This window comes from Acyrthosiphon pisum, chromosome X (genome assembly GCF_005508785.2).
Source record: "Acyrthosiphon pisum isolate AL4f chromosome X, pea_aphid_22Mar2018_4r6ur, whole genome shotgun sequence".
NCBI lineage: Eukaryota > Metazoa > Arthropoda > Insecta > Hemiptera > Aphididae > Acyrthosiphon > Acyrthosiphon pisum.
In genome coordinates, this window is record NC_042493.1 from 65,082,434 (window position 1) to 65,099,508 (window position 17,075).

General features: G+C 31.3%; 1 protein-coding gene across 2 annotated transcripts in view; it reads right to left on the minus strand.

Annotated features, from left to right (window-relative positions):
- LOC100572314 overlaps nucleotides 1–17,075 on the minus strand; it is a 20,896-nt gene extending 3,821 nt beyond the window's left edge. Inside the window, exons 1-2 of one of the 2 annotated variants that reach the window (XR_001680135.2) lie at nucleotides 16,673–17,075; nucleotides 3,778–3,876 (exon numbers count right to left, since the gene is read on the minus strand). The gene's annotated coding sequence lies outside the window, so the exon portion shown is untranslated. The remainder of the gene's footprint in view (nucleotides 1–3,777; nucleotides 3,877–16,672) is intronic. The other variant, XR_003839181.1, reaches the window with a different exon arrangement.

The following is a 17,075-nucleotide window of genomic DNA, read 5'->3' on the forward strand; positions in this document are numbered from 1 at the left end:
CAGATAATTCTGTTACCTAAAAGTTTGATAATATGTCAATTCACTCTAAAATCAAAAATTACAGTACCCTATTGAAACTAGCAAACGATAATTTGCTATAACGTACGTGTGTAAGACGGAGACAACACATGCGGGTACGACGTCCTCTTAAGGCCTCATATTGATAGTCTTATGAAGTATAATTTGTTTGTGATTAACTTAAAAACAAAAGTTATTATAACAATTATTATTATTATTAAAGTTATGGTTGTGATAATAGATTTCAGAATAATTTAAAATACGAATTAAAAATGTATTAGATAATAGTAGAAAACATTTAAATTTTAAGTTTAATTTACAGCAAAAAAAAATATATAAAATTATTAAATACAAAGTAAAATAGGTGGGCGATTGGGTGACACTGCTGTACAGTAGGTTACAAGTGGGTTACTGGAATGTATGATGTTCCAATTAGAATACAATTTGAATCTAATGATATAATATAATTGTATAAGAAAAACGATTCTGAGCGAAGACGGTGAGACAGCCTATGATGTTACCAAGTATACATATTTGATGATATTACTGTGAATATAGTAATTTATATGTAACCTATTTACGAGGAATATTGTTTGAAATTTTCAATCCTTAGCTATAAAAGTTGAACATTTTATAAATTTTGTCAAAATTCGAATTTTAAATGCTCATAAAAAAAAATTGTACCTATGAATTTTTAACATGTTTTAACTGCTATTGTAATAATATATCAGGGGTCTTGTACTAAATTTTCACGCATTATATTACACGACAAATGACATTTTATTAACAATTATAGAAAAAAATGGAAAACCGATAGTGTCCGTAAACAGCTCAAAAAGAGTCAAAATATTATGGTGTATAGAAAATGAAAATATAAACATTCAGTAAAATTTTCATGTTTCTACAAATTATTCATTTTTGAATAACAAAAAATGAACAAAATAACAAAACCGCTACCTATATGAGAAATCGAATGAATATCAAATGAATCCAGTATTGTAAATATATGCACTTCAAACTCTCATAAAATTTAATTTGATTTGCTTAATCCTTAGCTATAAAAGTTGAACATATACGTTTTTAACTGCAAAATAATTATTAAATTTTAAATTTAATACATTTTGTCAAAATTCGAACTTTAAATGCTTATAAAAAAAAAAATTGTGCCTATGTATTTTTATATTTTCCAACTGCTATACTGTAACAATATATCAGGAGCCTTGTATTAATCACGCATTATTATCATTATTATTTATCACACAACAAAAACAATTGTATATAGAAAATATATTTTCAAAATTTTATGGTGTACCTATAGAAAATGAAAATATAAACATTCAATAAAATTTTCATGTATCTACAGTTATTTGTTTTTGAATAACAATAAAATAACAAAACCGCTAGGTAGGTACATGAGAAATCGAGTGAATATTCAGTATTGTAAAAATATGAATTTCAAACGCTCATAAAATTTAATTTGATTTGCTTGTATACATTTCTTTTTTTGATAAAGGTAGACAAACTTATGAGGAATCTTGTATTACATTTTAAAATCATAGATTTAAAAAAAAACAATTTTTATGAATTCTCAACTCAACATTTTTTTCTAATTTTTGTGATTTTTTTAGTATTTTGTCAAAATTTGAACTTTGAATGCTTATAAAAAAAATTGTGACTGGATTTTGATATTTTTTAAATATCATTGTAACAATATATTGGGAACTTTGTATTAAATTTTCAATATTTTTTACCCGAAAATAATGTTTTATTGACATTCATAGACAAAAAACTAGTAAAATTGTAAACTGAAAATGTCCCTAAACGGCCTAAACAGTTCAAAACAAATCAAAGTTTTTGTAACTTCTATCGCCTGTAGAAAATGATAATTTAAACAATCAGTTAAAACGGACATTTGTTTTAGAGTTATACCAAAAGCAAAATCTATTTTGTTGAAAACTAAATTTGCGTAAAAATTCCTGTTTTCCCTTATTTTTTTGGATATTTGGATACGAAAAACGATTTTGAGAAAAGACGGTCTACGCCTAGCTCAGTGGCGCCGAACACGTATAACTTTTGTTGGTGGTGGGTAGTGTTTTAAGGTCTTGTTGAATTCAATAAATTACTACGTAATATATAATATCGTTTAAAAATTATATATTCAAACACTCAAAAAAAAATATCGTTACTTAACGCTAAGCTTAATTGTTTTGCTATAAGTAGAAAATTTTGTTGGGAATCTTTTATTAAAATTTCTCAACTTAGCTATGAAAAGAAAAACTTTTATGAATTTCTAACTGAAAAATAGTTTACAACATTTGAAAATTTATCATGGCTTTAAATAGCTCAAAAAGCGTCGATATATAATTTGAAAGTTCCACTGTGTATAGAAAATGCTGATATAAATATATGGTAAACACAGGCACGTATTTGGACCTTTTACTTCCCGGGAAAATATATTTTAGCTGCCCTTCCATACAGCCCCACCCCCCCCCCCCCAAAAAAAAAAAAGTTATTATTTTTAAATGTAAGATATATCTACTTTGTTGCAGCATTATTTTAGTCCATAGAAAATGTAATCAACAGTTATCGACATAAATTCATCATTGTTTTCCAACAATATTCCAAGTTAACATTTTACATTACTAACATTACCAGCTGAAAAATTTTATATTACGAATAATTGGTGAAAATAATTTATAATATTGGGAACTGCCTACTTTTCATAATTTCTCACAGACTTGTATAAGTAAAATAGGTATGTTCTAAATCGTAATTATTTAAATAAAATATTTGAATACTATTATTTAATAGGATAGGTATTTAGGTACATTCTAAAATATTTAAATATCATATATTCATATTGTGAATAAAATTATTTAGTATTAAGAATATTTTTTATAGGAAATCATATAATCTTATGTAGGTAATATTCTAAGATTTAAAGTGTGTGACATTTAGATACATATTTTTGTATGTAAAGTAGGTATAGGTACCTACCCTACGAGTATACAATATAATTAATTTTAGATTTAACTCATACAATATGAATTAAAAGTATTTATTACAAGTCTATTTAATAATATTAAACAAAAATAAAAGAGTAAAGACCCAGTTATTAGTTAATACTTAATCAGTCCTGTAAAGAATACCTACTTTTAAAAAGTACTTGAGTAAATACTCAAATACATTTTTTTTTTAAGTATTTAAGATACTACTCAAATACTTTAATTGTATAGTATTTCAAATACTACCTAAATACTTTGAAAAAGTATTTGGAATATTTTTCAAATACTTTTGGTTTTTAAAGTGGGTTTCTAATTATCGTAATATAAACACATAGGTAGTAGGTAATCTAATAGTTATCTAATAGTTTTAAAGGGAATATTGTTATTCAATATTCAATAACTTTTTTTACAAATCTGGTTTTTACAAATCTTCGGGCTTCGGCTAACACAGAAATACAGAATATTAAATAAAACTATTATTCTATTATTGTAGTTGACAATAATATTTTTCCAACCAATTATTTCGAATAAAAATAAAATGTTCAATATAAAAAAACAAAGTATCCAATACCAAAAAGTATTTAATACAAAAAAAAGTATTTAAAATACCATTCAAAATACTTCATGCTGAAAGTATTTAAAAAGTTATTCAATACTTAAAAAAGTATTTGAATACTTTTACTCAAATACTTTTACTTAAATACTTTACAGGACTGTACTTAATATACTGTTATATTATTAATCAATTACTTACTCGAATCAGTGACATTAGCTCCAGAATTCGAAATTGAAACAGAAAAAAACGTGGGAAAGTGGGTGTCACTCTGCTGTACAGTAAATTACAAGTGGGTCACTGTAATAGATGGTTTTAAATTTTAATTCAAGTCAATCAGCCTATGATATGACTCTTATATTTGATGATATTATTGTGAATAAAGTAATTTATATATAACCTATTTAAGTGGAACCTTGTTTTAAATTTTCAATCCTATTATCTACAAAAGTTGAACATTTTATAAATGTTTAACTACAAAATAATTATTAAATTTTAAATTTGATAAATTTTGTCAAAATTCGAACTTTAAATGCTTATAAAAAAAATTGTGCCTATGTATTTTAATATTTTTCAACTACTACTGTAACAATTTATCAGGAGCCTTGTATTAATCACGCATTATTTTACATAGAAATAAATTGAAAACTGACAATGTCCGTAAACAGCTCTAACAGAGTCAACATTTTTTCAATATTGTATGATGTATAGAAAATGAAAATATAAACATTCAGTAAAATTTTCATGTATCTATAGTTATTTGTTTAAGAGTTGCACCATAAACCAAAATAAATTTTCTCGAAAACAGATTTTGCGTAAAAATTCCTGTTTTTCCTTAATTTTTCTTTTATTTTTCACGGGGCATTTGAAAACTACTGGAAAATGTTTGACCAACTGGATTTTCCTATCAGAAAAGATACTGTTGAAGAAAATATAAATAATTTTACTGTCCTAATAGGTGATGACAGACAGAAAAAAAAAATTTTAAATTAAAAAAAAACACATCATTGTAAAATCAATACATTCATCGTTTCCCTTAGAATCTAAAATATACTATATTATAAACTCATATTTTACATACATAGTTTTAAATTGCGTATTAAAAAATATATATTTATTTTTATAAATATGTTTAAAGAGGATGACCGTGTCGTACCCGCATATTTTGTTTCAGTTTTACTAACCCATCTTAACATAGCAAATTATTTTACATTCAAAATAATCAATTTTATTCTGTTATTATTCAAAATAATATACGGGTACGACGTCCACCTAATGTCCTAATATAATCAAAAAAAGTTATTATTTTACATTCTAAATAATCAATTTTATTCTGTTATTATTCAAAATAATATACGGGTACGACGTCCACCTAATGTCCTAATATAATCAAAAAAAGTTCAGTTACAGAAAAAATAACTATAAAGCTGGTAAGTGGATGTCGGCATGTAAGCTCTACAGTAGGTTACACGGTTGTCACTGTAATAGATAGGTGTACAATTTGAATTCAATGATATAATCAGTGGCGGATCTAGAGGGGGCAGGGGCCTAGGCTCCCTCAGACCTCTTTAACAGACTCTTCTTTTTACTTACAGAAATATTTTAGTATTTTGTTACTTTCCGGGACACCCTTTTTTTGCAATTTTTTTTTTAGACATACGTTTTTTTCGATGTCCCGCACTCGTATGTGTGCATCTAATTTATTCGATAATTACTGTTTTATTAAAAATCAAACTAAATACTCAACCGTTTTTGTTGTGAAAAGTGTTAAAAAAAATAAGAAATTCAAGTGCTTTTTTTAACAAAAAAAATCGCTGCCCGTCTGGGGCCCAAAACCCTAAGACAAGACTTTTTGTAAGTATTTTAATTATTCAAACCTATATAACGCATAACAAACCGTCTTTCCAGCCGCGTATCTTCACTTACGTAACAACACCTAATTAAAATGAACTCTAAATCTAAGTCTATCTCCCCAATTAAAATTATCAACCAAAACACCGTACAAAAGATAAAGAATAAAAGCCAATTAAGCGTGTCTGATACGAACGATGTTTTCAATTACGAATGGACTGAAGTTGTCTCTCTCAAATCTCACAAATGTTTAAATTCTGATAAACAAAGTCAGTTATCAAAAACAATTAAAACCACGACTAACACGCAATTTTTCTCTCATAATAAATTCAGTGTCCTATCACAAAATGAAGACTAATATGGAAACTAATGAAGCAAACGAAATCGTCTCTAAATACCTCCACCAATATATATTAAAACAAGAGTTCAAAATTATCGACAATTTTGCGAGAAAATAAAAGATATTATAGAACCGACAGACGATTTTACCTGCAAAAGCTCTACTGAATCAATTAAAATAAACCAGGGGCGTACCCAGGAATTTTTCAAAGGGGGGTCCAAATCTTTTTAACATGTAAAAAGTATAAAAAAATGATATCATTGAAAAACCAACAAAAATGTTTATTCATAAACTCTTTAAATGGTAAAAGAAATAAGCATAACACCGTAATCTTACAATTAAAATGTAACATGATGTATTAAAATATAATTTTTAATAGTTTAAAATTTTATTTAGGGGGGGAGGGGGGTCCATTGCAACAACCATCCGGGATGTGTCCGTTGTGGTGAAAACCACAGAACTGACACATGCACCAAAAGTCGAGACCTCTCTGCCAAATGTGCGTTATGTAACGGAGATCACCCAGCAAATTATCGCGGATGTCTTGTATTCAAAAACCTGCAGCAACTTCGAAAAAAACAATCACCAAGCAAAAGCAACACTGACAAAACCGAAGAAAACACAAATCGCAAAAACCCCACCTTGTACAACAAAGTTAAGAGTGGTCTTTGACGCCTCGGCTCGTTGTTATCCGGTTCCTCACTGAATGACGGTCTCCATGTCGGACCAAAGTTGTAACAAGATATAGTTGATGTCTTGACGGGCTTTAGAGTACATACCGTCGCATTTACCACAAACATCTGCACAATGTATCGCCAGTTTGGGTACTGGAAAAATACCGCGGATACCAGCATATTCTTTGGAGAAATTCTCCACAGCTCCAGATCCGAAAGTACACGTTGAATACGGTTACGTATGATGTATCTAGCGCTTCGGGTCCTTCGTCACATAGCTGACAATGATTGTAAAGAGGTCCCTGAAGTTGGTAAGGTGCTCAAATTTCAGACATACATGGACGACATCTGTGTTGGAGCACCATCTTTGGAAGCTGCTTTATCATTGAAATCTAGTTTAATTAAAACATTGTCCAGATCGGGATTAATGTTGAAGAAATGGTCTAGCAACGAACCACGGTTGCTATCAGGTTTTTTGCCAGAGACCTTGGCAGGTGATCCCCTCAAGTTTGACCGTGGTGATGGTATTCCCGTGCTTGGTACGCAGTGGCGTCCAACTTCTGATCACTTTGTGTACGATATAACAGCAATTAAGTCAGTTTTATCCAAACGTGGGGTGTTATCGGTAATTACGAGGATCTTCGACCCGTTAGGATTTCTATCGCCAGTTATTTTCCATGCAAAATGTATTATGCAACACTTACGGTCTGCTCAAACTTCTTGGGATGAGCCACTACCACCAGCAATCGCTAAGGAATGGCAACAATTTATGGACATGCTAGGTTGGCTGACAGAGATTCACATTCCACGTTACATTGGTGGTTCCACCGGGATAGAATATTTGTTGTGTGTTTTTTGCGATGCCTCTGAGAGAGGTTATCTGCAGTTTTGTACCTTCGTGTGACTGTATACTTGCTCGGAGCAAAAACTAAATTGGCACCGATGAAGTCGACCACCTGATACCCAGATTGAAGTTATGTGGAGCTGTTTTGTTGGCTTCTTGGTTATCACGTATGCATCGGATACTTGGAGCGCATATGAAGATATCAGGTGTTTATTCTTGGTCGGATTCAACCATAGTCTTGTCTTGGTTACTAAACCCTCACGTCGCCTTGAAGGGGTTTGTCTCCAATCGTGTCCACCATGTCAAGACTTTGCTTCCAAGATGCAAGTGGGCTCATGTCAGGTCTGAAGAAAACCCGGCTGATTGTGCATTACGGGGATTGACTCCAGCAGAAATTGTAAAAGCTCAGTTGTATTGGTCTGGTCCAGAGTATTTAAGATCTCCAGTCGATCATTGGGACCTCCGTCCAACTACCATGCCGGGCGACCAGCTACCGGAAGTTCATCCAGTGTCCCTTGTGATAAAGACGCCAATAAGGAAAGAAGAATGGTTTACGCGGTTTTCGTCATATAGCATCATGATACATGTTATAGCACGACTATTTCATTTCATTGCAAAATGTAGATAGCAAGAAACAGTTTTTGGTCATTTGACACGTTCAGAGCTAGATGAGATAGATTGTACGTGATAGTTAAATGTACCCAGGAATGTATGTTAAGTTCTCTACTTCTGGAATTGACAAGTGGCAGCTCAGTATCCTCAAGGGTGTATGCTAAACTTAGCTCCTTTATCGATAAAGTTGTTGTTATTCGAGTAGGCGGTTGGCTGCAGAATGCCATGTGCAAGCATCCCATACTGTTACCAAAAGATTCCCACTTATCTGCGTTGATTGCACGCCATTGGCACTTGAGTGCATGTCATGCCCGGTCAAGACTTCTTATCTCGCTGGTCAATAGTCGCTTCTGGATCCTGGGAGTTCGCCGGGTTGTCTATAAGGCTATCAAATCTTGCATTACCTGTGTAAAACTGGATGGAGTGAACCCTCAACCAAAAATGGCAGATCTGCCCGTATCCAGAGAGCAAGCCTGCCGAGCATTCACTACAGTGGGAATTGACCACGCGGGACCTTTAGTAATGAAGGAAACCAAGTTAAGAAAAGCGCGTGAATATTAAGTATATTTAGCATTATTCGTTTGCATGAATACAAAGGCTATCCACCTGGAAGTTGTACTGGATCTATCAACAGATGCTTTTTTAGCTACGCTTGACAGATTTGTTGCCGACAAGGTGTACCAACGTCCATCCACTCAGATTGTGGGACAAACTTTGTTGGAGCTGCGCACCAGCTCCAAGAGTTAATCAACTCGCCCTCGAGTAAGGATCAATGTTCCAGTCGTCTGATGTGTCACTGGAACTTTAACCCGCCTAGTGCTCCCCACTTTAGTGGACTTTGGGAGGCTGCGGTAAAGTCTACCAAATCATTGCTGATAAGGTCATTGGGGGCGCAGACTTGGACATTGGAAGAGTTCTCTACAATTCTATGTCGGGTTGAAGCCGCGTTGAACTCCAGGCCGTTAACTCCTGTCACTTCAGATCTGGAGGACTTGGACTGTCTTGACCCCAGGTCATTTTTTAATTGGTCAACCATTGTTGGCAGTTCCTGAGGAGGAACTCAATGTGAAGCCAGTCAACCTACAGCGACGTTGGAAGCTCCTTCAACAGACATTTCAAGCCTTCTGTCGAAAATGGTCGTCAGAATACTTGAATACGTTGCAACTGCATGTAGCGTGCATGTAAGCACTGTAAGCACTGCTTACACTTGAAAAAGGAAAAAATAAGTTAATATTAATGTTATTATAATAAAAAATTACAACTCAAATTAAATCTTGGACTATTTTTTTTTTAAGTTTCTATAATAATAAAAATAATAAATAATAATATGTTTAGAATATAAGATAACAATTTTAATGAACACAGCCATATTTTGGTTATCATCGTCGGCCGTTGCGTATGATGGTGGAAAAACTGGAAAATCTATTTTTATTTTATTTACACTTGGTGTTGACGCGCTGTGCCGTCGTGTAACATGTTCTGAAACTCCTTACGTGGGCTAATAGACACGGCTTGCGTACAATGTCGTAGAGGGGGCTCGTATTTATATACAATTTGTAAGCACTTATGATTTTGCATACACCACAGTACCAACCGGTTTATTATTATTTGTATCACCGATAAGGCGATAATTGGCGGCTGTGTACATTTGTAGTTGACTGCAAAATTACTAATAAATTTCCAAAACATTAGTTTTTCTGCTTACACTTTCTTAAAACCCACGCTACGTCACTGGTTGCAAGCTAGGAGTCGCTGGTTGTCAAACCAAGAAAATGTCAAGGTAGGAGACATGGTGGTCCTAAAGGATAACACTGCACCATCACTACTCTGTCGTTTGGGTCGCATCCTTGAGGTGATACCTAGTAAGGATGGGGTGGATAGAGTAGCTCGGGTTCTAACGAAAGGTCGTTCATTTGTCAGACCTGTAGTAAAACTGGTACTGCTACCGACTGATCAGTCATAATGTTTTTACTTCCTTTCTCTTGACACTATGATGCCCCTATAAAACGTGATCAGTACTACGAATTACACAACTAATGTTCATTTACTTTCAACACATACACAAGACCCAGATAAACAGAAATATAAAATGCCTAGTTTTTACTCCTTAGAATTGATTACGCTCCAGCCCCCTTAAGGCAACTGTTGATCCACAGTTGTTTGTTTTTATTGTTCCTTGATTTGTTTTATGATGTTATAGCTTATTACACAATTGTGATTTCACAGTTGTTTCTTTTTAAATAAAATCTTAATGTAATCTAATAGTTAATTTGTAATCCTCTGTGATATTGTTAAAATTTTGTAACTTGTGATAAATTGTAATGTGATAAACCTGTGACCCTACAGTTACCATAATATGTTAAAATGTCTATCAATCACTTGTATGATAACTTGTTGTTGATGTAACCCCCCTCTTGTACCACTCCAAGTAGGCGTGAAGAATCAACATCAACTGTGTGCCTGATCGGTTCCATCATCTGTAGCCCAAACGAACTGAGACGTCAAACAGCTCAAACTCATCGGAAATCCAGATCTGGGATTTCCAAGGGGGAGTATGTTCGAGCACCGTCAACATTCAAATTGTTCGCCACTACGCGCCACAATAGTGCTTATGGTTGCCAGCATTGCCAGCAGTTGGCCATACTATTAGGCCGCCGGACGGCCGTTGATGTGCGGCTGGCGACGCTCCAGCGCCATCACTTCATTTTTTAAACCGATTGTTGTGTCGGTCACAATTGTTGATATCATCATTTTTGTTCTTCAACATTGTGTGAAAACGTAAACCACGTTTTTGACTCACAAACAGAAGCGAATTTATTTAAGCGACTTTTATCCGTTCCAATCCGTCTCACCCAAAAGCGAGACACGGCAGATCAGCCACAACAGCAGTTCAGCTACCCTGACGGCAGATCAGCCATACAAAACGACAGCAGCTCAGCAAGGACCAGCCAGCTCCGGAGTGGTAGAAATTTGTATCCCCAATATTGATAATTTCATGTCACCATGTTAATATAAATTTGTAACCTAACATAATAACTAACTTGTTACCTATTTTAGTTTAATATAAGTTGTGTTCACCTGGAAATCGTCTAGAGGAGGTTAGGCTGCCGGCGTTAACGATAGCAAGTGCGCACGTAGCCATACCGTGACTGAATCCAAAAATAGATGTAATGAACATTTTCTAATTTATAGTACATTTTATAACATTTTTAAATTAGGGGCCCTACATTTTTTTTTGCACCAGGGCCATAAGAGTTCAAGATCCGGCACTGCAACTAGATCCAATTTTCTACCAGAAACCTCACTCAAAGTTGAAGATTTTTACTGCCGAAAAAGGTATGAATGATAAAACCAAATAAAATCAAATTTAAAAAACACATTATATAAATGATGTGATTAAAAATTTACACCCGTTTATCGTGTCGCAGTATATACGAGTATCGTATCGTGGATACCTCTATAATAATATAATGAATATCGAAAGTAAAATAAATAGGAATACCTACGTTTCAATTGAAATATTATCGGGGCTGTCAAAAAGGATATACCAATAATAGTATGCAAGCCACGAGTGGGTTGTGGATGTTACGTAACTACGCTACAAATATTAATGTACCCTCCTCAAGACGTGGAGAGCTGACATTTAAAATGATTGACCCGACGGTGATAACGATTGCCTTTGCCGCCGCACATGTTTGGTTTTCACTACTGTTATTATTTATTATTACTATTATTATTTGTATTAATTCTCATCGTTGAACATTGACAACCGTGAATTGACTGACGTGTAAATATATGCAAAGCCGTATATGGGGTAAATAATAAACCCTGCATGGTGCCTTTACGCAACTCGTGGACGTGAAGTGGATGAATAACGGAACTGTCAAAATTATATTTAGTTTACTTACATAATCTACATAATATTATAATATATTTATGGAAATATTGAATTATTATAATTGATATGATGCAGCCGTGCAGGTAATAATAATTATATTACTGTACACTATTCAAGGCCGTCCGTAGAGAGGGGGTGTGGGGGGCATATTTTGATATTGAGCTGTCAAGTCGGTAATATTTTAACAATATTTAAAAATATGATAATATTTTAAGCTTTATATAGACAAAATAAAATCATTTAATTTAAATTAATATATTTTATTATTTGTATATCTAGGTAATTATATCATAAAGTTAATTGTTAAAATGTATTATAATATGTATGATTTACACGCTTTCTTCCAAAATTCGCAATAACGTTATAAAAATAGATCGGGGGGCTGTGTCACAGAGTAGAATAACCAGAATGGACACTGATAACAAATTATACAGTAAGATAGGGCCAAACAAAAAATCAGCCGCCATTTTAATTGAGGTAGTTTTTATCAATTTTAAGTAGCGATTAGACTGATTAGTGATTTGTAAACTGTAATGTTGTTTGGAATATGTTTCTTATCTTGAATTAAAACTGATAAAACCACCTCAAATAAAATGGCGAATGATTTTCTGTTATCGGCCTGCCACCCAAAAGTGTCCACCCCCTGGCTATGTTGTGCTATTGTGCGGGTTTCAGACGATATTGTGATAGTATTATATGGTAGGTATTACTCGTATGAGTAATATTTATAATTACATTTATTCTGTTTCCAGCTTACATATTTTAGATTCTGAACGAAGCGATGAGTGTATTGATTTTACAATGATGTGTGTTTTTTAATTTTTAATTTTTATGTCTGTCATTTGGTCATCACCTTATGGGGCAGTAAAATGTCTTCGATTTTCTTCAACAGTATCTTGTTCGATGGGAAAGTGAATCTAGTTGGTGCATTAGAGAGATTAAAATTCGCAGTAGTTTTTAAAAGCGTCAGGAAAAACAAAAAAAAAAAATAAAGGAAAAATAAGAATTTTTACGCAAAATCAGTTTTCTACAAAATCTAAAACAAATTACTGTAGGTAAATGAAATTTTCTCTGAATGTTTAAATTAGAAGTTTCTGTACACCATACAATTTTCAAAATATTTTGACACGTTTTGAGCTGACAATTTTCAGTAATTTACAGTTTCCAATTATTTTAGTTTTTTTTTCTATAAATGTCAAAGAAATTTTCGTTGGAAAATTTGAATACAAGGCTCCTAATTTATTGTTACAATGATAATTGAAAAATATTAAAATACATAGTTCCAATTTTTGTTTATAGCAATTAAAGTTTGATTTTTGACATTTATTAAATTTTAAATTTAAAAATGATTTTGTAGTTAAAAATGTATAAAATGTTAAACTTTTATAGTTAAGGATTGATAATGTAAAACATGATTCCATGTAAGTAGGTTATTCTCTAATCAAAAAATCAAAAATATAAAAACACAGTTTTTTTAGAGTTGTTTTATGTTAAAATTTGGATGAAATTACAATATATTAAGAAATCAAGAATAATGGTCTTACTTATTTTGTTGTCATTTAAAAATAATATTCGTTGGTACTTGAAATTTCTTAAGTATAGGTCTTATTATTTATAAAAATATTGAAATATGATATTATTATGCAAATATTATTAATTAAACACTGTTTGTGGTTTCAAATGCTTAAATATTTATATGTATATTACTTACCTATATGTTTATGAGATGTATTTTAATATCTGTGAATTCGAGGAAATTTTTTTTTACTTGGCAAATCAATGAGTCAAGCCCCCCGCCACGATTTGTCTTTCGGGACGGCCCTGATAATACCTATACTATACGTCTATACCCGCGATGTACCTATATAATAATAATATAATAATAATATATTATGTGAGCGGGTAAAAATCTTCGGCATGTCGTAAATGCCGGTCGGATATAGTCCGCCTTCGTAGTACGTACACTGTTGCCTGTTCGTTGCCAGCTGGCATAGAATCATCGGTGTGTGAAAGTTCTAAATATGAAAATTGAAGATTATATACTCAAGCATTGAGAGAATGTCAGATTGTCGCAGCGGAACTGCAACTTTGCGTTTTATGATCATTGCCAAACGGTTCGAACAAGGGAAAGCTGTTGTCTGTTGATTATGACTATTACCTATTGGTTAACTGATAAACACGACTCATTGGAAAAATTACCTATAAATAATTAGTAACAATCACTAATATGACCCAATAAGGTTTGTTTAAGTATTTTAATCTTTTAATTAGTTGCAACCAAAATTGAAGTTAACGGACAAATTAAGTCAAATAATTTATATGATAGTCTTATTAGTTATTACCAAGTTATTACTTTAGGTAGGTACTATTAATATATTTAGTATTTACTTCAGATATTTTATAGAAAAAGCCTCGGTGAGGTATTAAATAATATGCCCTTCCTAAGTACCTAGTAATTATAATCACTAGTTGGTTGTGTTCGTCTAATATACTAATTTTAAACAGTTTGGTAATTTTTACTACAAAATGAGAAACCCAAAGTTATACTTAATATAGTGGGCGTACGTTTAAGGTGAAGCTAACAAATATTACCGACTTTTTTGTTTACAACGTTTAAATCTTAACATTTTATTCCCAACTGAAATTAAATCAGCTTAAATATAGTTAAGTATCTAACGCTATATAAGTAATAAGTAAATAGTCACGTAATAATACGTATTATTATTATTATTATTATTACTATTATATAGTATTGCTGCAGTATATAGCTACCTACATACAGGACACAAGTACAGTTTAGGTACTGTAGTCTGTAAAACAAGACTCTCGTATAGGTAATATGTATACATTATACACTCGTGACTCGTCCCTACCGTAGTACACATGAATAATGAATCGTTAAATAATAAATTCAAGGTTGTTGAAATACAATAAAAAAAAACTTGTCAGGTATAAAAAAAACCCAAATCATGTTTTAAACATACATACTAGGATGATAATAACACATACCTTGAACTGCACTTGAAGCTATCTGTTTATCTATAGATATAGACTGTATCACAGGCGTATAATATACACAATATACAGTATACGCATACATCCTAATTCCTTTATAAATATGTATATTTTCTGGGGCCATTGGCTCACCAATGCGCTACTGAAACAGTTACTGACTATATACCTATACCGCTATATCTATAATAATATAATGTAATACTAAAACTAATAACTGTATCACGATAAATAGTTGTGACTTATGAATTCATCGGTTGACAAATAAACCAACATCTTAAACCAAATAACCCGATAACATAATATAACATAATGGCCCTAATGGCATAATGTAAAATAAGTATAACAAAATATAAGAAACGCATATTTATAATAATATATAGGTAGTTTTGGAATAAAAAAAAAATAAAAATCCCAGAACTCTCAAAAAGCGGTAGGTAGTTAATTCGTTAAGTTGCCCTTAATTTTTTTTATTTAACTTTTAAGAAACGATTTTGAGATTTATACGATCGACATTATTGTTTATAAATGGTTGCTATTGGTTACAGCTTACAGTATTATTTTAATATTAATTGTCTTAAAATTAAAATATTTAATGCAATAATTATTAATACAAAAGATAATCAAAATTAATTTCTAAATATGTACCTATGTAGACTTGTTATTTTTAACGGGCAACGAAGCAATGAAATCTTGTCCATTGGTAGCCACATTACTTGAGAACAGCTGGATAGAATTTACTCATGTTATAGTCCAAATGAGAATTTTGATTTTTATATTTGGATATGTTTTATTCTCATTTTCGTGGTAATCTATATAGCCATATAGTTATAGGTATGATATAATCGAACCTAAAGTTGCCATATCTTTATTTTCCTTAAGAAAATGTGTGAGAAACGGAAATTTAATATTTTTTTATGCTTAATTTGTACGAGTGGTTTGTAGCTAAGTAAACAACAAAGATAATAATTAATAATTAGTTTCTAAATCACTAATTACAATAATTAAATGCACTCTTTTTTTTATATTTCAATGATTAGTCACTAATCAGTCAACTCAGTCGTATTCGCATATGTAGTAGGAATCTGATATTATTGATTATCAATAAAGAATTTTCTTTCTTTTTAGTTACAAATATTTAAATATTTCTCCTGAAAACTATAAATTAATAGGTAGGTACCTAACCTATATCAATAAATAATAATAATAGTAATAGTAATAATTCTTTATTTACGGAATGAATAATTCAAATTACAGATATTCTTTGAAATATATAGTGATTATTGTAGAGTGTTAAACAAATTACAAATGTACGTGTTATTTTTAAAACGACATAATGAATAATATAATATTTATAGCTACATATCGTACAATGGAGTAACTTAGGACAGAATTAGCAATTTTTTTTTCGAATATTTCTAAAAAAATGAATCTAAAATTCTGTAAAAATGTCTAATACAGACAATACATGTGTCATGTAAGAAGATAATGATAAGCTCCTACAAATTATATACGTCATATTTGAGCTAGCTTTTATTTAAGCTTTTATTTAAGGTTCGAGATTGTCCGGAGTTACCTAACCGCAAAATGGGTAACACCGGATATTCATATAAATTCATAGGATAACGTATTATAATTTTAGTTGTTAACTCTGGACTACAGTTCACGTTTTTTAAAAAAGAGTTGACTTATTCCAGATGTAAGAGAAATTAATGAATTCTAATTAATATTAAATATTAATTAAATAAAAATAGGTTTATTAATCTCAATCTTTAAAAAAATAATTTAAAATAAAACAATTTAAAAATTTAAGAAATACTAATTAAAATTACATAACAATAGAACTAAATAAAATTTGTATTTACCTATTATTATACACAGTAAATCAATGGTGTCCAAAGTTACACACGCGCCGCTTTTTTAAACTTATCAAATTTCGATAGAAACTTATGAATAGGGCTGGGGATATAATGCCCTATAAAACCCTAAAAATACCCCTTAAAAAATGTTATAATGCTCTGAAAATTCTAAATAATGCACAAAAAAAATGCAGTTAAATTGTTTTTGTTTTTAATAAATTTAGTATAAATTTTAAATAATATTTGATTAAATTAATTTAATTTAAATAAAAGTGATTAAAATCATTTTCCTAGGCTAAACTTGCACGCAATCGACTCACCGATAAACTTTTGGCATTTTAAATGAAATAATTGAAACTAAATGCACGCGTGTTACGACTTACGACAAAAAACTTGTAATAAACGTCAA